General features: G+C 38.1%; 1 long non-coding RNA gene across 1 annotated transcript; it reads right to left on the reverse strand.

Moving 5' to 3' along the window:
- Positions 1–319: 319 nt before the first annotated feature.
- Positions 320–6,584, reverse strand: LOC149919923 (uncharacterized). The gene is made up of 3 exons (XR_016464043.1): positions 6,463–6,584; positions 5,358–5,455; positions 320–459 (listed from the first exon to the last, which is right to left on the reverse strand). It is a non-coding gene; the product is annotated as an uncharacterized LOC149919923 (long non-coding RNA).
- Positions 6,585–24,946: the final 18,362 nt, after the last annotated feature.

Consider the following 24,946-nt stretch of genomic DNA (forward strand, 5'->3'; position numbering starts at 1 on the left):
TTTCCATTATAGGGTCTGTTCCAGTCACTCATCTTTCAGATGATATTTTTCTAACAGAAATCTGTCTTCCTTTTGCCTGTTCAATTTTTTTTTGCAGGAAATCTGAATAATTTCAAGTGTGAATTCAGTAAAAAACTTATTCAGTTATAAGAAAATAATAACTTTTTACCTTTATTTGAATCAGTTTAGCACCCAAAATGCTGGAAAGAAAAAGTTAAACCCAGAGTAAATGCATCCTACAGATAAGCTGGAACTGGATGGACTATGATAATTGATCATTGAATAACTGAACAAGACATTGACAGTGTTAGATCCCAAACTCCATTATATTTTATTAGTAGAAGACCAGAAGTCTGAATATAAGTTTTTATCCATATTGCAATAGAGTGCACCAGAATTAAGCCCACATACGAAGATGTACCAACACCAAAAACTCATGGAGCTAAGTATCTCTGGCACCTAGGAACAAGGCAAAAGACAGGACAAAGAAATATTAAACACTTCCTATAACCAGTAAATGGGAAAAAAAATCCAAAATGAATAGCATATATTAAAACAGAACAGGTTCTCCATCAGAGAATCAAATTACCAATGAGATTTCTCTGGTGTCAGAAAATACATATGAAATCTTGTGTCCAAATAAAGGTTTTCATTCCACCTCACTGCCAGTCCACAGAGAGAATGAGTGGCATTATTATCTGTACCTTTATCTCAAATGCCAGAAATGTGAGTTATTGATTTAAAGATAGCAACCCTGCTGATAATTACGTGTTGTGGTATAGCCTAATTTCCCTTTTTTTTCCCTCTTTGTCTTTTGTTTTAAGACCTTGAAGCTTATGCATAAATGCATATTTTTATGTGATTACTACAAAATAAATCACACTAAAATTAAGTAATGAGAAGAGTAAAGTTGTTCACCTTAATTCCACACCCCTGCTTGAGTGCACTGTAACAGTCTTAATTATATCACCACATGCTATAAGGATTTCTACCTCTCTCAGCACACAGCATGAATTATCGCTGGGAACAAGCCAGTGATTTGCACTGAAAGAACTTGTAATACCTTTATTTCATTTATTACTGACACTGGAAGGTGTAAACTGAAATAGGAGACAAGATGGCCTTCTGAATAAAACAGGTGAAGTCCACCCCAGCCACATTACATGTTATTGCTGTCTGTGTCACACAGACTCTCATCAGCTAAGCAGAAAAGCTTTTAAAATATTTTCTAGGGTGACTACTGATTATGAATTTCTCATTAAATGCTTGGTTTAAGATTCTGCTCTGGGGTCAAAACTAAAAGCTCACAGAGGAAACTGAATTCAGTAAAAGCTATAACTTCAGCCCAAAAATTGCTAATAGTAAGTGTCTGATAAAAATTAAGCTGCAGGCATTTTGAAGTAGACATGTAAGACTGATAGATATCGTATATGTAAATTCTTCTGTGCCTTCGCCTCCTCTTTGTATGAAGAAACCAATGTGTCTTACACCTCTAAAGTTGCAATATTAAGTAAATAAATTTATTACTGTGGAATAATCAATGTCATATGAAATAGCATTCTATATTCAAGGAGGGACAATTAAGGTAAACATGGTATTGAACCACACAATTATATTAATACAATACCATAATTAGCTTCTTACTGAGCATGAATCAGTTTGGAAAAATTGAAAAAAAAAAAGAAAATACATCAAAGAATCATAGAATCATAGAACCACAAGGTTGGAAAGGACCTACAGGATCATCTAGTCCAACCTTCCTCCCATTACCATTGCTACCACAAGCCACTAAACCATATCTCGTAGCTCCTCATCCAGATGCCTCTTGAACACTGCAAGGGATGACTCTACCACCTCAGTGGGCAGGCCATTCCAGTGCCTGACAACTCTGTGAGAGAAGAAGTTTTTCCTTATGTTTAAAGAAAATATGCAGAAGGATTTTGTTGAGTGATAAGTTTATATATCACAGAAGTCCTTAAGCTTGAAGGGCTTGCAGCAGAATTGTTTTGGTTATTTTTAATTTTTATTATTTAAATGTGAGGTGCCCCTGTCCAATCTAGTCATGGAGTGAATCAAAAATACAGAAAAAAATCTGCAGTGTTTCAGTAGTCAATATATTTATACTACTATCTTGTAAACAAGCTGGAATTTTATAGTTCAGCTCTCAAATGGGAGAAACTGACAATACAGCTTATCAGTAAAACTTGCTAAGCATAAGAGCTCCAAACAAATCACTTCATTTGATTTTGTATTTCTCATCACACACAGCCCAAAGATAATTGTGCTAGATAAGCAAGAAGTACAAATTTGTTCTTACATGTCCCTGGCTATGCTGTGTAACAAGAAAGCCTATATCTTTGTAATAAAGGGAACTTCTGAACATTAATAGCAGTATGAGTTGATTTTTTAGAAACTAGATTTCCATCACCTTATTAAAAAGGCAAAAGACTGTCAATTTTAAAAATAGTCTTTCATATACCATATATATCTGTGGTAGGTATGCTTGTCTATGGCAGATTGAATTCAATCCAGCTAACTAAGCTGCCTTTCAGTTGATACTTTACTTATGATTAAGCCTTTACATTTTGTACAGACTGGTTAACATTTAAAGTGAAATTTTATTAAAAAGTTGCTTTTGTGGTTCAGCCACCTTTCTCTTTTTTCAAATTACTAATTACTACAGGGGAAATCCTTCCTACACTGATAACTGAACGTTAAAAAGAACAGTTGCAGACTATTCATCTCACTCCCAAATTAATCTAGCCCCGCAATCCAAATGAAAACTTTCAGAACTAAGTATCAGAGTCTTAGCTGCTAAACTTTGTGCTTAAATATAACTGGTGCATCTTCATGGACTTATTAGAAAAAAAAAAAAATTAAAAGGCTTTTTTGGAGGAACATATCTGACTTGCAAAATTTTGATTATACTGACTAGCAAAATTACAAGAAACTGAAAGTTTTACAATTAATATGTGGGGCTTTTTTTGTAATTAATGATAATTTATACTCAACAAAACCGTCAGCTGGAAAAGAACTTTTGCGAAGAGAGAGGTCCATTTTTAGTTGTGAAAAAGCAGTATTTTTGAGTTGAGGGATTGATTAGTGGGAAAATTCATCAAAATTGAAATCATACAAAATTGTGAGGAAAAGACATACCAGTAACTTTCAAGGGAGAATTGCCTGAATGGGGGACTTCTATTTTGATAGCCAAGTGGAAAAGAGGAAGGGAGGCCTGGAAAGAACAGGTACTGTGGAAGTCCCAGATGTGAGGAGGAAGAAGATAAATCACAATATGGAAAGGAGCATCTGAAGAAGGATTGCAAAGTGATGATTCAGAGGCAGGGATGAAGATTCTGGTTTCTTCTGGTTTTGAAGAAATCATATTAGGTGGGCAATTCTTTTACCAACCCGTGCTCAATACTTCAGCCCAGAGTCCCCCAGAATTACTCCTCTCTAGTGTATGGAGCAGTTCTGCAATGGACCTTTATGCTCAGAATATGTTTAAATAAATGTAGCTGAGTGCATTTACCTAATTGCCAGTAAAGTATGTAAATGGGAAGAACAGGGGGAAACACAAATCAAAGGAGATCAGCAAAGGATTCTGAGCTTTCTAGAAAACCAAGGAAGGAAGACACTGAAGATGGACTATGCTGAGTGAAAAGGAAATTGCTTAAGATGGACGTTGCAGAGCTGGCTAGAAGAGCTTTGATCTCAGTGAGACAGACATAAAATTGATTGGTAGAATCCAGAATCTTTCACTGAAAATTGTGGACTTTTCTGACATTCAATTGTGACAGCCTTCTACTTTAGTCCAAAGGTAAAATCTAGTAAAATGTGTACCTATCAGATCTGGATGCTATTGCTCACGCTATTATGAGATGCATGTTACTTGGAAACCCCCACTGGAAGCTTTGAAAGTTCATTTTGCAGATGCAAGAGACTTTACTGTTCCTCCTTCAACAAACAGCACTGAAGAAGTATGACTTCAATTCACGTTTTAACCCTGTCTGCTGTTACAAGACAATGTACTCCAATATGGCTTGCCATCTTTTTTAAGCTGCCAAATGGAAATCACCACTAAGACCAAATTTCTCTTTTATTCTCTTAGAAAAAGAGGGAAGCAATGCAAATGAAAAATTGCTCAGTGATAGCTGCCCCAAATCCCACTGAGCATTTGTAGATAGAAAATCTGTGGTAGTTGTGAAACAACCTGGACGACAAACATAACTTTATCCCCTGCAGAAAGGGATTCAGAATTCTTGTCCACTATTCCTACCAAGAAAGTCTAGAGCCAAGAAAACATATATGCCCACAGTAAACTTAGTAATCTAGACTTCTACAGTCAGTGGAGACAGGGACACCTATAGAGTAAGTAATTAATTCTGTCTTAAAATAGGCCAGTAAGAAAGTAAGATTGAATCAATAGCTAACAGGACCTATGTTTCTCTATTTACAGAAAAAACTCCACATTAAAAAATTATGTAAAATAATTCTTATTATTGCAGAGCAGCCAGCCATCCCTGCATAGGCCACATTTGGTAAAAACTTACATGTTTCCTTACTGACCAGAACTTTTCCATTTATCTCTTGCTGTTCCTCAGTGATAAAGTTTGAGACTGTCTAATGAACCTGAAGTTGCACAAGTCAGATACAGCCAACTGTATCCTGAGTTGCATCAAAAGAAGAGTGACCAGCAGGGCAATAGAGTTGATTCCCCCTCTCTATTCCTCTCATACGAGATTCCCACCTGGGATACTCCATTCAGCTATGGGGCCGCCAACATAAAAAGGACGCAGGCCTCTTGGAGTAAGTCCAAAGGAGGACTATGAGGATCATCAGAGAACTAGGACACCTCTCCTATGAAGATACCAGCCTGAAGAAGCCAGGCTGGATGGGGTTCTGGGCAATCTGATCTAGTGGAAGGTTCCCTTGCCAAAAGCAAGAGGGGAACTGGGTGATCTTTAAGATCCCTTTCAATCCAGACCATTCTATGATTCTATGACCTCCCTGAAAATCATCCCTGCTGGTTGCATTCCATGGTTATATGACATCTTACAATTTTATTTTTTCGCCAACATCAAAAAATATCTGCAACCTATTATTATAAATGGATTGTAAATTAAAACTTTGATACCAGATGTTAGATTTCTCTGGAGGTAAGGCTCTGGCAAGTGGCAAATGTTTTTTAATTCTGCACTTTTAGGCATTCCTAGAAGACCATAAACTCAATATATAAACAGTAATAGGTACGTTGGCACTAAAATGTATCTAAAAATCCAAATGCTCCCTGTTTCTCTCTTGATCAAAATCAATATAGCTTTATTTGGAAATCCCTTGAAGATATGACTTTTCCCTACCTTTTCCTTGTTTCCTCATTCTTTGAAGTTGAAGTATTAAAGCTCCATCTTTTTTCATCACTTTATGAGAGTATTCAGTTTCTTTTCCAGTCAGGAGGCTGAAAGTGCAGACAAAAATTAGAAAAAAGAGGAAAACAACTTGAGTAATATGTTCCAAGACTGGAGGGGGAAGGGAACATTTGGGTATAACCAGGGGTTTTCTCTAGAATTTCTGTTCTCGCTTTCTACAGTACTTTTTCAAAAAAGTACTGTATAAACACTACATTTTTTAATAGATTCCAGCATTTATTATTTTACTTTTAGCACAAATAAGATTTAAAGAGCAAAAAAACACTATGCATATACTTCTAAGTTAAAGAAGGGCTTTGGAAATGACTATACTAAAATTAAAACATAACTCCTTTGCTGAATTTGTAGTCTGCAGTTTTTCTCTTTTCCCTCATTTTAATTCATACTAATTAAAATTATAATTTAAGATACTTTGTCACATGTAACCTGCTATCTTTTCTTGTAGTTCAACTATTTTTTTCACTTTTTTTGTATTGACAAGTGTATGCATAACAGAAGTGAAAAGTCTGATTAACACTACTATCAGGGGTCTGCGTTAATCTCTTGTGTCCAGAGAAGTTATAGGTTATTTCCAAGCTGATGTCATTTGTAGAAAAAATGCATTTTTAAAATGCCTAACCTGACAAGGAAATTTATAATCAAAATACATCCTCCCTGTTAATATTTTTATACGGATTATTCTACCTGATCCTTTTTACCCCTTTCCTATGTGTAGGAAATTTACGTATAGCATAGATGAGAGGTCAAAACTGTGTAATTGAAACAATATCACATAAGGAGTGATTGCTATCTCTTTGAATAGGTAAATCCAAATTATATATGTATTGCCTATTCAAACAAATTAGTATTTACGTGACAGTCATCCACAATACTTATTTGAGCTCTGAAATATTCAACTTTCACAGACTGTGGAGGATCTCAGGATGCCCTTTCCATCCTTAAAGTTTGTTTCTATATGTGTGTCATTAAGTCAGGCAGTGTGGGGATGCTAACCTGGGGCCTGGGGCCCTCCCATGTCATTCAGATCTCATCCTACCTCAATCAGAAGCAGATGGGGACACCTGGGCAGCCCCAGCTCTAGGCAACAGGCATCTCTCTGAGGACAGGGATAGGCCACGCATGGGTAAAGGCCATGGCTGAGCAGGGCAAGACTGTATGAAGCTGGAGCCTGTCCCCACTGTGACCTCAATGGGGCAGGGCTATGCAGTCTTGAGTCTCAGCTGGGGCCTTGTGCCCCAGACAGCTGGAGAAGCCCAGGGCATAGCCAGGTCTGTGCACATTCTTAAAGCTGGGCAGAAGCCTCCCCTCTTAGACAGGTCTGTCCTCACATCTTGCAGAGGTCTGGGTTCAGCAAGGACCTGCTTTAGAGTAACTTAAGTGCCATGGGAAAACAGGGAGGTATTTCAGAAGACATAAACCAGGATCAAGGGTAGTAACTGGGAAAGGGACATGGCATGAGAGATGGGAGCACACAGATGCAGCTGCAGATGGCCAGTGAGACAAGGTGGGCATGTGTGGGGCTGTGCCATTATGGTTGAGTAGAAGGCCAGTGCTGAGGGAGAGCAGAACCTACACAAGAAGCAGTCCCTCAGGAAAGCCTGTGGAAACAAAGCCCTGCAAAGCCAGAGACCATGCTCCTATGGAGCAGCAGGAACAGAGCTCCCACCTGAGGGACAGGAGTCAGGAGCTGAAGAAAGTCCTAGTCTGTCAGGGCAGGACCTTGCCAACCAAAGGTCAGCCACCACAGCAAGAGAGCAGGACAGACCCAGAGGTCATGGCCAGGTGCAACCAAGAAGCCAAACCGTAAAGCAGTGTTGTGGCAACAAGGCAGATCTGTTGTCAAGCCAGGAAGTCAATACCCATGTCATGGCTGTTATGAAGTCCTGCAATTGCTAGGCAAAACCCTAGTGGCAAGGGCCCTGCTCAAGTCAAGGAGCCAGTCCACAGGTTGAAGGCTTTGTCAAAGGGCTGTACAGATGTGTAGGGCCAAGGCAATTCTCCAGCATGCTTCAGGAAAGGCATGATGGCCTCAGGCTGACCTTAGGGGTCCTGGATGCATGGATGTATATGGAGGCTCCAGATAAGATGTTTTTTGCTTATTAGTCCATTCAGAGCCGTGAAAATGGGAATTGTGAGTCAGTATTGATAGAGCTGTACCAGACTACGGTTTTATGTATTGTTTTTGTAAACTCTAACACTTTACCTCAGTTTCTCTAACTTCAAAGTCTATTGCTTCTTGTCCTATCTATAAAGGACAGATAAAAGACAGCAGATTATTTCTTCCCTCTTTCTATTAGTTTCCTATTAGTTTTTCAAGACTATGACCAACTGCTACCTCTGTCTTCTCTTATGTTGACTAAATAATCCCAAGTCATCATAAGTAATGTGTTTTAAGATGTGGAACATCTTTCTGTTCATTTCTGGATTTTCTTCAGATCTTGTATTCTTTATGAAACATCATGTGCAGCTTTGAAAGCATCACTCCAGTTGCTAACTACACACTAAATGCTAAGTACATACTAAATACAAAAGAAAATTTACTTTAAAGGCATAAATTTGTATTTATCTTTCTTGAATTGTACTTTTCTTTCCTAGGTTGTTTCTAAAGTTTATTAGAACTTTGAATCCTACCATCTAATGTAGTTGGTGTCATCTGCAAATGTAAAAGGCATATTCTCTATTCCTTCCTCAGAAAAAACTGATGAAAACAGAGAATAGTAGCCTACTAAAACCCCACTCCATATAACCTTCTCTTCTGGTGATGAATGGCTTTCCAACCACTTTTTTACCCACTCTATAGCAGTTTCATCCAGACCATTTTTCTCAAATTTGCTTATGACAATGTCATGTGAGAAACTGTCGAAAGCATTAATGATGCTAAGACATAATATCAAGCACTTTTCCTAGTAGAAAGAAATGTTCATCTCTATGGATGAAACTACTTGCCATAATATTTTCTTTATGAACCTACACAGGCCATAGATTATCTCCTGTTTTCTTTCAGATATTTATAAATTGTTTCAGTATTTGTCTTAGTATATTTTTATGAGTCCCAGTGTCTCTTTTTCTCTCTTTGTGAAGCACTCCATCTCCTGCAGACTTTCGACTATCAAACTCCTTCTGTAAGTTTACAAAGATAAGACACGGTCTGTGAAATAAAGCCCATGTTAAGAGTCAACTGCAAAACAATTGAAAATGGAATTTTTTTTTTTTTTTTTTTTTTTTTTTTTTTTTTTTTACATTTCTTGTGTGCCATTTGAGAGATGAGTGCCACAGAAGATGAGAATTGTCTTTCAAGGATGAGAAGGAAACAAGCTGTGGACAGAGGTAAAGCAATGATAACCAAAAAGGTTGGAGAAATATGTAGAAGCTGGAGAGCTGGACGAATGTCTAGAAAAATGAGCAGTGATGATGGAGATAACTGAAAGGGTGTACGAGCTGAGAGTGATATAATCAAATCCATGAGGTAGAAATAAAAGTGAGACTAAGTATAATATGAGAGAGCAATTTCTGGAGTAAAGGCATGGAGAGAAGAAAGTTTAGAAGAAAAAATAAATGATGATATTAGGAGAAGAGGAAGGACTCTTGGAAAACAGCAGAAATGTGTGTAATGAGAGTCAGAAGGAATTTTGTTTCTAATCGTAGAATTTCTACTTTCCACTAGTATGAAGACATCACACCCACACTATACACAGTGCAGTATTTCCACAGATTTAAGCAGAGGGAATGTGAATGAGGAGCAAAGACACACATGTAGGATGATAAAGTCACATCATTTTCACAAATAGGCTGAGGTCAGAAATACTCTGAAATGCAGCAATTCACTTGCAAGCACTCATTTAGAATTACCCTTGTTCAGTGGGAATCTCCCTTCAATGTACAAAATCATCTGAGAATTGCCAGAATGAATCACAGCAGTGATCCTACCTGCCATAGCCAATACCAGACATGTAAGGTTCCAGACATCTTGGGTGTTAAGATCACCAGAAATTATGTTGTTCTTTAAGTCAGAGCTCTCATTTACAGTTATTTGTGTATGTATTTGAGTTAAAAGTCTCTTCTGTGTAAGGCATTTTCCTTCTTCATAACTCTAAGATTGAAGGAAATATATATATATATATATATAAATTTTATTTTATTTTATTTTTATAATTGTTGCCTACAGTATGGTGGCAGCAATGATTTTTTTCTCTCTTTAGCATGAAAAATATAAATGTAATAAAAATTAGCACAGCAAAATTTCAAGAGATGAAAGAGAAAAAAAAGTACAATGAACCAGTGTGACCACTGAACTGTACTCACATGCATCAAACAGTAAAACATCTCCACCCTCAGACACAAGATACAGCTGGAATTATCAGGAAACTTAATGGCATGTAGGTATCCAGAGAAAATAATACTTTTCCTGTGAGTACCACTTCTGTCTGTCTGTGATTTAGTGTCCCTGAAATATCAAAAGATGACTCAGTATAAATATAGGTCCCAAGAAGAAAACAGATTACCAAATCAAAAATGAGATGCAAATATCCTTTAGCTAATGGCGTTATTCATGCTGCGTCTTACAAGGGATCTAAATACCATTTCATTGTCTTTTCAAGTGCATCACGGCAATCTCTTGAATCCTTCAGAAATTTAGGCTCTGATTCTGCAAACAGAGATAGCTAACTATATTTATTTTAATTTCCTGAGCACTATTGTTATCTTTGGTGGAATTTTGCTTGAAGTCAAGCACTGTTGTCACTATTTCTACAATTAGCATGAACAGTTACCAGAGTTGTTACCAAATCAAAGTATTTGTCAAAGAAAGTGGTTACTGAGGAGGATTCTGTCAGGGTACTAGGAATGACAGTGAGATGTAGGCCACAACCATGAGGAGGAATACTCTACAGACACAGAATGTTGAGGACATGCCTTATATTCTGCCTGGACATGATCGCCAGAAGAAAATTTGAAGTATATTTTAGGAATTAAAAATAAATTAATAAAAAAGTTGTGAGAACACAGATGAGAAAGTATAATTAATTCCATTATAAGCAGTGTTTCACAAATGGAGAACAGATGCATTCTTCATACATTAAATAGATTAGTTCCCATGTTTGTGCACAAAACCATTCACACTTCTGTTCTGCCAGGATATACCGAAGGTTTAGGTGTTTTGTTTGCTGTACAATTTGCCCAGACACAAAGCTGTAAATAGTAAGACATAAACTGTTCTAGTTAAACCACTGCTAACAGCCATGTGAACCCTACTGGGACAGATAGGGTGTTATATGATAAACATGAATACTGCTTCAAGTAAAATATGAGTATAACCATTTAATTATCCAAAAGACAATTTCTATCATTATCTACTGCAAATATACACAACAGTATATATTTAGGTCAGTATTGATTTGGAGGTCCTAGGTCAATGTAATGCAATCTGGTTGGCCTATAGCCCCAGCTAGAGCAAAGGGAAGGCTTCATTTTGTCTCTGTGAGAGCAGAAGACATGTATGGGAGACTTGCCCCTCCTCTGTGGCTGCTAAGAACCTTTGAGTAATTTCATTTGACTAAAGGAAGTTTCAGGATGAAAGGTGTAAAAGTGAGAGAAGTTTCAGATTTTCCTTGTAATGTTCCCAAGAGATATATCAAACAAACCCCACACCGATTATTTTAATGAGATTTTTAGCTTAAAATGACTGCATACCACTGCAAAATCAGATTCATTTCTTGAGAAGAAACATGGAGAAGAGACATCTGTGTAAGACTCCATATGCTGTGATGTCATTCTGAGATCTGTTTTTAAATTTTAGATTAAAAATATTACCTGAGTGTCAAGTTAAATAATAATGGGAAAAAAAAAAAAAAAAAAAAAAAAGATAAAATTGCCTACATCAAATAGCAATCTGTTTCCAAATCCCTCATCTAGCTGTTGAGTCATTGGTCATTGGATAATAGAGAGTAAGTAACAGTTACCAGCAAGAAAAAATAAGGTTACACAAGACTTTCAATTAATTTTAATAGCTAGTTTTCAAACTGCTTCGGAGATAGTGCATGGATTACACAAAGGTTCATATATGATATGTATATTGCTTGCTTCTTATAAGTAGTTGGGATTTTCTGTCTTCATCCATTGGCTCCAGCTTCCAGTAAATTCATACTAAAGTACCTGGGAATCTTGCAGAAATATGGCATTAAGTTGTGTTGGACCAAAATGAATGAAATCTTAATTCTGTTCAGTGAATCTTTATTATATTACATAATGTCAAATAAAACACTTATTTGCAACTTAAATGGTACATTCTTTATGGGCTTTAGTATTAAGAAATAAGATATTGGTTAAAACGTGTTTGAATACCCAATTATATTTAAGAACTTATTCAACTAATGAAGTAATAATTATTTGTTGTTAATACTGCATTACATACCACAAGAAAACTGGCTCCATATTCCAGCAGTGTTTCATCTAGCTATATATTCCAGATGATACTGTAGAATTTGCTTTTATTTAACTGAGTTTTATATTTTTCTAGGCAAATCCGCTCCACCTGAAAACGTGTAATGTACATTCATATACAAAATGCTTTTGAAGAAATCAGTGAAAGAATCACTTAAAAACCCTTATCTCTGGATTCTTAAAGTAAATATTGCACCTGTGTTTGGTTTTCAGCTGAGAAAGTAATTCACTAGTACTCCCAGAAGGAACTTAGCTTCACAGATTTCCAGTAAAATCATGATATAACTGGCTGGAGTGAAACATCTTTCATTTTCATTAAGCTCAGATACAAAATCCTCTCACTGCCCCTAGACCTGATTGGGCACCACACTTCTCAGGTTTTGCTAAAATCCAAGTAAGATGATTTGTTTGAAAATTAGTACTCTTCCCTATCTTATAAGAGTGTGAGAATATAGTAGTCTTGTTTCATATTGCAAACATTGTGGTCACAACACAGTCCTGTTTTGAAAAATCTGACAAATATAAGTGACATTTCCTGTTTGATAGAGGGGTGCAATATAATTTTTCAGGAGCGTACAATGCTAGTAACATTCATGTGAGATAACTCCTTTCATGGCACAGCACATTGTGCTTGCATACTGTGTAACTATAATCTACTAAGATACATTATTTCTTTTACTTCAAGGGCTGCTCTGAAGATAATGCCTCCTATTTTATTGTGCTGGCCCACAACATCAGAGGCAGATGTTGGTGGTATGGCAGTAAAGGTTGGACCTTACCACCAGTATTCCTTTATAATTTGTGCTGTGTGACAGATGGCAGCAGAGAGGCAGTCTGACAAAATGGTATCTGACATGGAAGTACATATGAAGAAAAGATGTGTCATTTAATTCCTCCATGTGGAAAAAATGGCACCCACTGATATTCATCAATGCTTGCTGAATGCTGATGGACACTGAGCAGTGGATGTGAGCATAGTGAGGCAGTGAGTGATAAGCTTCAACAGTGTTGACAGTGACATGAAAGACAAGCCATATTCTGTACGGCCATGCAGATTTTTATGAGCACAGCATGCTGGTTCTTGTTAATCGCTGGCAAAAACACAAAGCTAATGGTAGTGGCTATGTTGAAAAACAGCTGAGAATTTGCTCTATCAGATAGTGTTATTGTGCTCTTTGTATCTGTTATAGTTTCCACATAGTTAAATAGGAGGCATCACTTTCAGAGCAATCTACAAAATGATACAATGTGTTCACGTAGACATTCATTCATTCACATGTTGAATGAATGTGGTTGTCCTGCAAGAATCTCACTTGAGCAGCCAAAATTAATTTTTGGTCAAGTAACTCACAGTGTTACTGAAACGAATGCATATAGAGCAGTCTTCAGGTGACACCTTAATTTGAATCTCAAAATGAAAGCTTTTACCTTACCTATTTACCAGGAGATAGGAGTGCATCATTAGAGTAGGTTCTTAGATGAACATCTAAATAAAGATATATAAACTGCACTTCTGCAAAGATGTGACTCAATTTCTTCCCTATCACTGCCTTTTTACTCTGTCTTTGCTTCAGTAGAGGACTGGACTAGCAGGGAGAAAATCCAATCTACTAATTATAAACACAACTGATCTTATGAATATGACAAGCCTTGAAGAACTCAGATATGGTTACCAAAATTTGGGCTTCTGCATATAAATAATCAGAGAAAACACTGATGTTTGCATCAAGATAAATTTTCTTATATTGCACTCCATAAATAAGAAACTCCCCAGTTAGTTTAGTCACTGTCTGCCAAGAGTTCCCTCACAGTGACAGAAGGTGTCCAACCATTCTTCTTCCTTACAACCTTTGGCAAATAGATATCATTACAGATACATTCATTCAGATTTATATATTTGAACTAGACATAAACAAAGCTACAAAATGATAAATCCCATGAATAGCTTTGGATTTCAGATATTTTCTCCTGAGCTCGTTTTAAGTGTGGAACCTTACAACTGTATTTAGATAATGTCACAGTAAATCTGAGTATTAACTGCAACATCAAATGTTAAAAATGAAGCCAAATAAAAATTGAAACTGCAATTTTATGAAGTAAATACACAACAATACTCAACATATTCTTTTAGAATAACTCCACAAAACTTCCTGAATGTATTTGTGTTACTAACATTGCTAATCAGTGCTGGGTCTCTATGGCTATAGCTGTTGCATCCCTGGCAGGTACCCAAGTTAATGCACTTCACTGTGCTTTTCCATTTAATCTTTTACTTGTTCTGACCCCTGTGAATAGGATTCACCCTCAAATATTTTGTCTGAAATAAGTAGACCTCAGCAGTTGAGATAAAATTCTAGATTTCCAACATGGTCATAGAGATAGACAGGTTTTGTAGGATTAAATCATTCCCATCTAAAGAAGAAATCTAAAATAGACCAGATGAATTGTTTCCAAAAAATATCTGCTACTTCCCACTGACCTTACAGAGAATCCAAGGTAACTAATGTAGAGACAGATGTCTATGCTGTGAAATTCCATGATACATGAGATGAGTCCACTGCCCAAGGTCCAAATCTGCCTGCATTCAAGCCTGAAGGAACTTCACTATTATCCTTGGGATGAAAGCCCAAACCTTGGAATGTCCTTGGCAACAAAGAACTAACAGATTTGTTCACATGCATGTGCAGCAAGTCTCATGCAAGGACTGTCCTTTCATGTTCATTCAAACGTCACCAGTTTAGTTTTTACATGACGTAGTTCTACCATGTCCATCCCTGGTGCCTATTATCAGGATTTTCAAAAAACCAGTAGATGTGCTGGCAGATATCTGGAAATCCATGAATCCACCACCCACGGCAGCCAGGCAATAAGTTACTGTAAAAGCGACAATCAATCACATAAACCAGTAAAATTAGATCATCAGTACACATAAGACAAAGCCATCCACTTACAGTAAGAAATATAGGAAATAAATGTTTGTGTATCTTGACAGTCTGTATTATAAAACTCTTTCTTTGAATGTCTGTATTTATCTAAGGCAAATCATCCAAGTGTCCAGGTGACAAATGCTATGCATACAACTTGAAGCGATGTGATAAATGTTTTTTCTCTAAGTAAATGAGCATGTATCCTGATCCAGAAATTAAAATTTAAGATAAGAATTGATCGTGTAAGTTTATGAATAAGTGAAAGTACACAAAGCAAAGCATGTGTAAACTTATCTTGCGTTATATGAATCATTCTTGACACACAACTGTAACGGCAGCCTTCATTAGAAAGGGGAACAGCAAAAACTTCTAAGAAATGAAGTAGGAATGCTTCCTAACGTTCAGCGGTTTGGCATTCTTTGTTAACAAGGTGCAAAAAGCATAAACAGAGCCCGCAGTCATTTCATGAGCCACTTTAGAAATTCAAAGTTTTGCATATGAAGCCATGTCACTTGGAAAAGAGGATATGATATGTGTGTGGTGGGCATGAAAATAGTTAGTACATGTCTTGTTGTTAGCTGTGGGCTCTGCTTTATAAATGCTCATCTTTTACAGGATGAAATGTCAGAGAAACAGTAATGTTTATACATGGAAGTTTTCCCTTTATGCTAGAGTGTAGCTATTTCCTATAGAAAAGATGTCCTCATTGAAGGTTTAAAGACTCCAGAAGTAAGTGTATGTGTGTATGAGAGTGTGAGTGTGTGTTTGTAACTTTGTATGTCTTTTTGGATCAGAAAGTAATTTACAGATCTATTGGTCCTCCATCTGACACCTTGTCTTTGCTGAATGTCGTTCATACACATGTTTAGTATTCTGAGAAGTGCCCATATGGCATGTAGTTCTCTGATGGTCTGCTGTAAACATTGCAGTGGACAAGGGGGGAAAGGCAAGGATATATCTAAACACATACGCACACTTACAATGAGCTCATTTAAAACTTCCATTGGCAGACAGAGCTACTTCTTTATAGTGAAAAGTGAGAAAGGAGTTCCACAGAGCTGCAACCAGTTTCTCCTTCCCAAACTAACTTCCATCCAGTTGGTGGATTTTACAGGTACTAGTCTGTCTTGTCTCCTGCAAGAATATCCCTTTTCATCTAATCAGCACTGCTTTCAGTGTGAGCTTTCTAGCCAGATGGTCATGTGCTGTGCACAGATAAAACCCAGAAAAATATGAACTTGTCTTTCAGTCTCTCAGATAAGTGTACTAATTCCAGATACCCCAAGACATGAAAGCATCATTCCAAAATGGCTGCTTCCATTGAGAAACTTTTTTTTAATTTCAATTCTGGGACACTGACTGGTTATTCATGCCAATATATCTCTCTATGAGCATCTACTACATTCTTGTTTAAGATAGTTTTAAAGACACGGAAGAGAATATTTCCCTCCTAAGTCTCACTCGGTGCTGAGCTGTCAACTACTGCACAAAGTTAAAGTAACAGAAATAAATGTTTTGGCTCTTACCAAGTCTTCCTTGTCATCTGTTCTCTTTGCAGGACTGGAGAATGCAGGGAAAGGAGGGACAGAGATCAAATGAAGAACAAATTTGTGCAGTAGCTGTGTTTTGCTGGGCAGATCATAGCTCTGATGTGTTGGGAAATAAAGACATCACAGAATTGTAGAAATTGGAAGGCATCTCTGTATAACTTCTTAGTTGCAACCCCTGCTAAAGCAGGTTCACTTACATAGAAAAGCGTCCATGTGATTTTTCAGTATTTCTTGAGAAGGAGACCCCATCACTTCTTTGGGCAGACTGTTTCAGTGCTCTGTCAGATTCAAAGTAAAGGAGATCTTTCTCATGTTCATAAGGAGCTTCCTGTGTTCAAGTTTATGCCCATTCCCCCTTGTTCTCTTGCTGGGTACTATCAAAAAGAGCCTGTCCCCTCCTCTTGACACCCTCCCTTTAGATATTTATAAGCATTGGTAAGATCCCTTTTCAGTCTTCTCCAGGTTCAACAGTCCCAGGTTTCTTACCTTTCCTCATAAGGAAAATGCTCTAGGCCCCTAATTGTCTTTGTAATTTTCCACTGGACTCTCTCCAGAAGTTTCCTGTCTTTTGGATACAAGACTCCAGAAGTGGCCTCACCAGAACAGAGTAGGAGAAGATAACCTCCTTCAACCTGTTCTTTTTAATGCACCCCAGGATACCATGTATATTCTTGGCCACAGAGGCACACTGCTGGCCAGCTGGCCACCAGGACACCCGGGTCCTTCTCTGTGGAGTCCTTTCCCACAGGTCAGCCCCTAACCTGCACTTAGGCATGCAATTATTCCTCCCCAGTTGTAGGACTCGGCACTTGCTCTTGTTGAATCTAATCAGGTTCCTCTCTGCCCAACTCTCCAGTCTGTCAAGGTCTTGTTGAACGGCAGCACAGCCTTCTGGCATGTCAGCCATTCCTCCCAGCTTTGTATCATCAGCAAACTTGCTGAAGGTGGACTCTGTCCCTTCATTCAGGTGATGAAGACATTGAACAAGACCAGACCCAGCACCAACCTCTGGGGAGCATTGCTAGTTGCAGGCCTCCAACCAGATTCTGCGTTGCCAATCACAACCCTCTGAGCTCTGCCAGTCAGCCAGTTTTCAGTCTATCTACTGTCCACTCATCTATCCAGTACTTTCTAAGTTTCATTACAGGGATGTTGTGAGAGAGTGTCCAATTCCTTGCTAACGTCAAAGTACACAACATCCACTGCCCTCACTTCAGCCATTCAGCAGCAGGGCCACATTTTCCCTAATCTTCTTTTTGCTATTTATGTAATTAAAGAAGCCCTTCTTCTTGTCCTTGCTCTCCTCTACAGATTTAATTTCAAATAGGCCTTAGAAGAAGTGGTGCTTGAATGTCAAACAACTCTCTTGGATCTCCATACATTCCAGTACTCCAACCGATGGGATACCTCCATGTAGGAACTTGAAGAAGTCAAAGTTGTCTCTTCTGAAGTCCAGGGCTGCAGTTCTACTTATTGCCCTACTTGTATCATGCATGATACTGAACTGCCCCAAACCATCATATCCCCAACCAGTTCTTTGCTTGTAAGAACAAGGTCCAGCAGCACACCTCCCCTCGCTGGATCTTCATCTGTGTAAGAAAGCTATCTTCCATGCATTGCAGGAACAGCTTGGACTGTGTATTGCTTGTCTTGGCTGTGTTGCTTTTCCAGCAAATGTCGGGATGATTGAAGTTCCCCATGAGAAACAGTGGCTATGATCATTAGGCTACTTCCAGCTGTGTAGAAGGCCTCATCGACTTCATTCTCCTGATCAGGCAGCCTGTAGCACACACTCACAATGATATCACCCAAATTAGCATGCTCCTTAATTCTCACCCATAATCTCTCCATTTGTTCGTCATTCATCCCTAGGAAGAGCTCAGATTTCAGTTGCTCTCTCACATAAAGAACAGTTCCATCACCTCACCTTGCTGGCCTGTCTGTCAATTACACAGTTACGGGTTTTCCTTGAAAAACTCAAACTCAAGAATCTGGCAGTAGCATCAGACTTTCAGCTTTCACTCAGGGTAGTTTGCAGGTCCTCACAGTTGCACAAGCATATTTAAAACATGATCCTAAAATGCAAGAACCTGAAGTAATGTGAAGGAACACATTTCACCACTTCTAAATCAGTGTTTTGATATTTTGCTTCTGACTTCAAGACTGTGCACAGGGAAACATCTTTCGAGAGTTGGTAAAGAATTCTGCACCGTAATGCAATTTTATGATGACCATTTTATGATGACCATCATGGAAATATTTCTGTTTCAGAAGGCTTTCACTAGCTCATCTCTCTGCTGGGACTTCCAGTCAGCGAGGCTTCTAGCCCCAGAGCTCCACATCTCTCCCACTAGGAGCACTACAGGGCCACGCCACTTCACATTGAAGTAAGGTTTATGAAATGCCTTTGTATAAACTCTGTCAGCTCTGGAGAGCAGAACCTTGGTCACAGAATTTTCCCAGCTACTAAGAGATGTATAGAGCTTTTGCTGAAACGAAAGTTTCTCTGGCTCCTGGGCTTTGAAATTGATAGCAGGAAACTGCCCTCAGGGACTTTCCAGCCACCCCTGTTTGCCAGGGACATGCTGGGAACCCTAATCCCTTCCCTGGAGAAGCTCCCATGGGGCCATCCCCAGCCACCAACAGGAGGATTAGCCTAGACCATCAGTGACATTGCTTTGTGAATCTCACCTTCAGCCTTACTGCAGAGAGGTCATCATGCATGAGACATGCTCAATGCTCAGGATGATGAGTTAGCTTAAACGTGTAACAGATCATCCACAGGAAAGAGATCTGCATGGATACAGATGTACCATGTGGAATTGTCATGTTGCAAGCCTGTTTTGTTTCTGCAATGCTTCTTCCCTGGTCCTGTGTTTGATGTTGAGTCATATTCTGTCTTAGGGTAATTTTCTGTTTTTCTCCTGTTTCAGAAATGTGGCAGGAATAAATGGGCCAGATCTGACAGCTGATAGGCACAATCATAATCTTATTTAATTTAATAGGTCTGGTTATTTGAGGATGTACTCTGTACCTGGGTAAAACCACAAGATATCCAGCCCTCATCTGCTGACAGCACAGAGCACTTTGTTTCAAATGTAGTTGTAGTTCTTTTCTTGGTGATATTCTTATTTGAACAAAATAGGTATCCCTTTTTCATTCCCCCTCCAACTGAGAAGAAATCAGTTGGGTCTATGACTCAAAGTCAAACTTGGCCCCATTCAAGACCACAGCCTCTCTTTTGAAGACTGTGTTGGATGTGACTTGATTACATGGTTTTTAGCACATAATTACTAGTTGGTTTCTCAAGATAGCGTGATGCTGGTAACAGATGCTGTCACACTCTCAAGTCTTGCTTACTATAATTCTCCTGATGCCACTTACATAAAGTTGAAGGTAGGAGCCCTAGGTCTCCTCTTGGCACTGAACCATCCTTCCTACATAACCTTCCTTGCAGCTGTTAGGTTGGAAGCCTGGAAAATGGTAGATTTCATTTTTTCTTTTCTTTTTTTTTTTTTCTTTAAAAGCTCAGTAGGAGTAGAGTTGCAGTTACAGACATATTGGTTACAGTGACATTGTCTCAACCTGATGCTCTCCAGAAACACCTTTCTTTTAAGGGCAACAGTCTCCTGCCCTTCTCAGAGATCTACAGCCTCACTGAGACCAGTCCACTCCACTTCAGTTGTCTTATTTATGTATTGCTTTTGTGTTACATAACTATTCATCTTGAATGGAGAGTTCTTGTAATTAATGACAACTTTTAATTATTACTGCTCAGTATATAAGTTATGCATGAAATTATTATTGTTAGTTGCTACTGCCGCTGTTGTTAATAATAAACCCTATTGATAATTAAGAGAAAAAAGGCATACCAATGTTTATAATATGCTATATCTAAGAAATTATTCAGTTTTCCTAGCAACTGACACACACACAAGAGCACGGATGGCATCCAGTCATGTACTTTTTTATTCAGTCTCTCTCTGTCTATGACATAAAGATACTTCTTACCATATTACTCCACAATTTTTTTGTCTACTTTTAAATCACAGAATCATAGAATGGCCTGGGTTGAAAACAACCCCAATGATCATCTAGTTTCAACCCCGTGCTATGTGCAGGGTTACCAACCACCAGATCAGGCTGCCCAGAGCCACATCCAGCCTGGCCTTGAATGCCTCCAGGGATGATGGGGCATCCACAGCCTCCTTGGGCAACCTGTTCCAGTGTAAGAAAAGTGTAACTTTTCTTTTTTTTTTTTTTTTTTTTAAATCCCATGCCTCTGTAGTAACAACCAGTGCTGTCATTAAGTGGATTCTGGGAGGGAAATACTCATCACTGAAAAAGTACAAAATCCCATGTACTTTACAGAAACAAAGATCATTGATTGGACATTGACTTCTGCAGAAATTTCTGAACTTGTGCGTAGCTTGTAAAAATTCCCCACCCACATTGCTCTCTTTGAAGCACAGTGTCACAGATCGGCTCCTTCCATTTCTTGCCATAAAACTGTCAGCTGAATGTTTCATGTTGTGATACAGCTCTCTGTGTTACAGGAAATTGACCGAAGTAGCTTTCCTGTGAGTACAAGTGAAGCAGATAAAATCCATTAACCCTTTCAGTACATACGTATTGCATCAGTCTCAATGGGAAATAGTGGTACTTGGAGGGAGAGTTTTTTTCTTTAAGAGCTTTTTTCTACTCATTGGATAATTTCATTATTTTTTATTTACCTACAAAAGATACTTGTGGATGTTTTCATGAGTGGCCCTTTTTCACAGTATTGGTGTTTCTAACATCTGGAAAATAATTATTTTCATACTGAACATTAAAATACTCTCTCAATCTGGGGAATAAACATCTGTTTTGCTTCTTGATTTGACAGCCCAGTATGTTGTTGAAATAGAACTGTGCTGTGACCTCGGATTCAGCTCTAAATTTTCAGTAGTTGGTAGGTATTTCCAATTTAGTTCTCAGTGAAACCTCTGCTAGATTCTAAGAGTGATATACAGACTGCAGCAAACTGAGAGCTTTGAATAAGGCTAGATGAATTTATTATACTTATCTAAATTCCCCTAGACATCAAGGCAAAGTGAAATCCTGCAACTGTAATAAGGATATCTTTCACTGTGGAATTCTTACTAAATCTTGCAGTCCTGCAGATGATGGTTGTTCAAAATACTTACTTCAGAAATATCCTGATATTTAAGATGAATAAAATATACTTTGCAGTCCAAAATGGATAAAACAGCATGGAGATCTTCAAATTAAACCGTAACAGATAAGCAAGAATCTGAGACTTCAGATCCCAAACCCCAGATGATGCAGTTAACTCAATTTATCAGAATTTTTAGCTACATTCTTCACCAAGAAATCTTCAATCTGCGTAACATTCTACAATGAGCAGAACTTCACTGTCAGAGTCACTGAATGATATCTCACAAGAAGAAACCTTATGCTCTATGCCTTATCTCACTACATCTGACTACTATGCAAAATGATTGAACAGATGCATTTAGCAGGTATTCAGAAGCAGCTCACAAAGGAATAGCATGAGAACCACTCTTAGAAGCAAAATATGTTAAATTTGGGGGAAATAATTTTTACTTTCAAGTGGCACTCACAGATAGCTCTAAATCATGTGAAGCATTGCCAACTCTTCTATTGTGAGGAAATTTCAAGCTAGGCTCATTTTTCTTTTGCTTTGTAATCAGTCTTCTATTTTCCTAAAATCTACATTGCAGCTGCTCTTCAGCTTTCTCCTCTCTTGCTGAGGATGTGTCCCCCTGCATCTCTGGTATATTATTGTAATTTTTCAGCAAGTTAACAGTTTCAACAGTTAATGGCAATTGTTTCAGCTAACCTTACCTGGTCCACTTTCACCACCCACCAGCTCAGGCTGCCCAGGGCCCCATCCAACCTGGCCTTGAGCACCTCCAAGGATGGGACACCACACCTTCTCTGGGCAGTTGTGCCAGTGCCTCACTGCTGTCAAGAATTTCTTCCTTACATTTAACCTTAATCTACCCTCTTTACTGTCTTTCTTTCTAGCATTAAAATGGGCAAAGCATGGATGATACAGATAACAATAAATAGAGGACTGCTAGAAATTCAAGTTACTGAAGGTCTGGGAATAAAAGATGCGAGTTCTCCCCCAAGAAAAAAGAGATATCATAATGAAAAAATCCAGAAATTACAAGAACTGCAACTGTAAGCTAAGAACAGTGTTAGAGGAAATGTAATCAGGATACAAATGCAAACTTTATTCTTTGATGTCCAGATACATACAATTCAAAGCCCTGAGAAATTACATCCAGTAATTTGATACATTTTAATTATATCTGAGTTTAATTCAGTCACACTTGGACTTCTCCAGGATGCATTAAAATGTGTATTCATCTGAACATAGTCCATTCCATCATAAAAAGACACATAAAAAAACTTCCTAAAGGAGGTCACAATAACATTTTTTCTCTTCTTGAACTGGAGTCCTCTTTCCTAGTTCCAGTTTTCATTGCTGTCCAGGAACACGCCTTTTCATTTCCTTAAATAAGTAGAAGGAACCTGTTTTACCTAGGATGTAGCTTTTTAAGCAGCCTTCTCCATCACTGCTGTCTCCTTCTTCAGCTTTGAGCAAAGGAGCTTTGGATCTCATGTTCAAAGCCATTCCTTCACCTTTTTGCTGGTACTGCCTCCAAGCTGCCCCCAAGGTCTGTGCATCCTATTGCTTTGTCAACATCCTCCTGAATTCCATGCTGACAGTTTTGACATGGGTGGGAGAGGACCACAAGAAGCTCAGCTGTTTCTCCTGTGCTCCTTCAGTTTTGGAGGTCCTGGCTCTACTTCCTCAAATCCCTCTGGAAAGTAGGTCACCCAGAACACCCTCTTTGTGCAGCAGCTTCAGAAGGCAGCATCACCACCGCATGGACCAAAGACACTGTGGTGAAAGGGAGGGCACTGTTTATCAGTGTTTGAAGCTGTTGCTAGGGCTTAATGACCTTTGAATCAGAAAAGGCAGACAGAGCTGAGCAATCATGTTCTGGCTCCTCTGTGGCTTACCAATAGGATTTCGGTATCACAGGTGATCGGCACTATGACAGGCTTACTTAAAGAGTAACTATAACAAAGTTTGGTGCCCCTAACAAAAAACTGATTTCCTGTAAATGCAGATCAGTTGCCATGAAGATTCAGAACTGGACATGTTGCCAACCCATAGGCTGTTGTGAAGAATTGGATGAGGAAAAGAGAGTTCATAAAATCTTCAAACGTTCATCTCAAGTTATGCCTCAGGTATTCTTGCAACAGTGTGATTAGAACTGATAAACCATAGGATACCTTCTGGTAATTGAAACATTACATTTTAAAGAACTTTTATTCAAAACTATTTTATCTAATCAACATCACAATTTCCATAAAAGTATTGAAAGTGTACTAAGAATAAAAGTTTACAGTTCACTTTTATTGCAAAGCCTAATTAAAGCAGTCTTGGAATTTTCAGCTCAGAAAAACTCATTAGACAAGAAAATAAACAGTTTATATCAAAGAGTAGAAAAAGATGAGTGTAGAAAGTCTGAAGAGAACTACAGTTAATTAAAAGAGAATTGTGCCGCATCTAGACTGTTATTCCCTTTTCCAGCGACCTACATGTTAAACTCCTGTAGTTACTCATAAAGACTCTTTTTGAAGATAATACTTCTGTCATTAAATAGTTATAATTAAATCTGGTGTTTCCACCTCTCTCATTGTCTGCTTATTTTCTAATAGAAACCCAATTTTGATCCACTGCTATCTGTGATAGACATCATTAAGAGTTTTAACCACTATCTCCAATAAAATTGAGAATGTTATGGTTCTGATTGGTGTTAGCCTAAGCTCACTCTCTCCTTGATGTCCACAAATTTTGGACCAGCGTCTATTGCTTGTGTGAACATAATGCCCTCTTTTGGCCAGACATATCTCAGACTGTATCACAAGAGTCAGAAAAACTGACCGCTGATGTCAATTTGGATATTTATGTTTCTGTGTGTGCTAAACAACTAGAAGAAACTGAGGAATTTTTTACAAATAGATGACATACTTTACAAGACTGAATCTATTTTAATGACTTTAAAGGTCTTTTATTCATGTTCTTGCAGGGTGTTAGAGGTTTGTCCAAAGACAAGAGGCATTTGTCTCTCCCACGTGCTATCATTCTGTGCTGTACTTGAGTTCATAATCACAGCAACAATTGCTGCAACAAAGAGAAGACCAGTATGTGGAAGGTGGAATCTGTCAGAACTTTTTATTTCATTTCAGTGGTTGGCACAAAGAATTATTGACTTTCAGCTGCCTTAATGAGTGCTTAAATGAAAATATTTCTGGAAAAAATTATTGAATTTTCATATACGAAACAAAAGGAATTCTATTATTTATAATGAAAATGGTAGTTTGAGAGCACATAACCCTCAGACTCTGAGGAAAATCAGGAGTTAACAACCACATATTTCTTTGCTGGAAATTCACATAAATTTTTCTGAGAATATCTGCAGAAGCTAAGAACAGTATAAATTTCTATCTTCTGTATGTTTGAACCAACATATCTTTCAAGCAGTCATATGTAAATAAC

This window comes from Phasianus colchicus, chromosome 1 (genome assembly GCF_987193195.1).
Source record: "Phasianus colchicus chromosome 1, bPhaCol1.hap1.1, whole genome shotgun sequence".
NCBI classification, from domain to species: Eukaryota; Metazoa; Chordata; class Aves; order Galliformes; family Phasianidae; genus Phasianus; species Phasianus colchicus.